Consider the following 2,110-nt stretch of genomic DNA (forward strand, 5'->3'; position numbering starts at 1 on the left):
CCTTGAACTCACAGAGATCTGCCTGCCTCTGCCTCCCAAGTGCTGGGATTAAAGGTGTGCACCACCATGCCCAGCTTATTTTTATTTTTTATGTGTATGAGTGTTATGCCTACATGTAGGTAAGTGCACCCATGTCATGCAGTGCCTGTGGAGGACAGAAGAAGAGGCTGTGTCGGATCCCCTGGGACTAGAGTTATGGACAGTTGTTAGCTGCCATGTGGGTGCTCGGATTTGAACCCAGGTCTTCTGCATGAACAGTCAGTGTTCTTAACTGCTGAGCTAGCTCTCCAGCCCCCTAAAATCAATTCTTGACTGCCAATTTAAATGTAAGCCATTCCAGTTAGGCTGCATGGTTGGGAACTTCTGGCTTCTGCTTCTACCAGATTTGGAAAGACGCTGGCTTTTAGCATTCCCATTTTAATACAATTGAAACAACCCACAAATAAAGGTTTTAGAGCCCTGACTATTCCCCAACACAAGAACTCCCCAGCCAGATTCACCAAGAATTAAAAAAAATACTTGAGGGAATAGGATTCAGAATACATATGATCCACAAAGCTGCAATAGCAGCCATGAAATTTTGGCTCAAATCATCTGACTCTGATATTCTTGTGACCACCCCAAATTGATTAATCTATTTCTTAAAGCAGGATTCACCAGGAATAGACCTAACAAGTGTTGAGTGGCTGATAGTAGACGAATCAGACTGTTTGAAGACGGACAAACTGGGTTTAAAGACCACCTAGCTTCCATTTTCCTGGCCTGCACATCTCACAAGTTCAGAAGAGCTATATTCAGTGCAATATTTGCATATGATGTTGAACAGTGGTGCAAACTCAACTTGGACAATGTCGTTACCGTATCCATTGGAACAAGGAATTCTGCACTAGAGACTGTAGAACAAGAGCTTCTCTTTGTTGGGTCTGAGACTGGAAAACCTCTGGCTATGAGAGAACTTGCTAAAACGGGTTTCAACCCACCTGGTCTTGTTTTTGTTCAGTCCATTGAAAGGGCTAAAGAACTTTTGCATGAGCTCATACATGAAGGTGTTAATGTGGATGTTATTCATGCAGAAAAAACACAGCAGCTGGGCATGATAACACCCGCCTTTAGTCCCAGCACTTGGGAGGCAGAGGCAGGCGGATCTCTGTGAGTTCAAGGCCAGCCTGGTCTACACAGTGAGTTCCAAGCTAGCTGAGGCTACAGGGAGACCCAGTCTCAAAAAAAAAAAAAAGAAAGAAAGAAAGAAAAAAAGAACAAAGCAACAGAGAGATAATACCGTCCAGAGCTTCAGAACAGGAAAAATCTGGGTTCTTATTTGTATAGCCTTGCTGGAAAGAGGGATTGATTTTAAAGGTGTGAACTTGGTGATCAGTTATGACTTCCCAACCAGCTCAGTGGAATATATCCATAGGATGTCAAACTGGAAGGGCAGGACATAAGCGGAAAGCTGTTACATTTCTCACTAAAGATGATAAACTATTATTAAGAATGCTGCCAATGTTACCCAGCAGGCCAGATGTCCTGTACCTGAATACATAAAAGGTTTCCAGAAACTCCTGAGCAAACAAAAGAAAAAATGATTAAGTCAGGCGTTGTGGTACAAGCCTTTAGTCCCAGCACTCAGGAGGCAGAGGCAAGCAGATCTCTGTGACTTCAAGGCTAGCCTGGTCTACATAGTGAATTCCAGGCTAGCTGGACTACAAAGGAAACCTGGTCTCAAAATAGGCCAAAAAAAAAAGAGAGAGAGAGAGAGACCATCCCAGAAATCAGTTTTATGATCCCTGCATGACCATTTTCATGGAATACTTAATCACCATCTCTACCAAATGTGTGAAATCAACAAGTACATGAGAGTGGTGCACACTGGTCATAAGCTATCAGTGCATCATGCCAAATTTCACTCTGCAGCTGAAAATCATACAATGGAAATAACATGCATTGACATTTCTGCCTGAAACCAGAGAGATACTTCTTATAGAAGAACAAGAGCTTTTACTAAAAATAGCACTCAAATGTGGTAGACTCTTAAGGATTTGACCCTTCAAGTATGAAGGGAAGTGTGGTATATGCAGTGGAGAAGCATCTGAAACAGAATTTTAAAATAAAA

At 42.3% G+C, this 2,110-nt stretch overlaps 1 protein-coding gene and 1 pseudogene across 1 annotated transcript in view; one reads left to right on the forward strand and one right to left on the reverse strand.

Moving 5' to 3' along the window:
• The window catches only part of LOC103740568 (zinc finger protein 345-like), a 21,045-nt gene that overhangs the window by 15,768 nt on the left and 3,167 nt on the right, over positions 1 to 2,110 (reverse strand).
• On the forward strand, positions 322 to 1,583 carry LOC103740534 (annotated as a pseudogene).

Source organism: Nannospalax galili, unplaced genomic scaffold (genome assembly GCF_000622305.1).
Source record: "Nannospalax galili isolate Female #2095 unplaced genomic scaffold, S.galili_v1.0 scaffold1431, whole genome shotgun sequence".
Lineage (NCBI taxonomy): Eukaryota > Metazoa > Chordata > Mammalia > Rodentia > Spalacidae > Nannospalax > Nannospalax galili.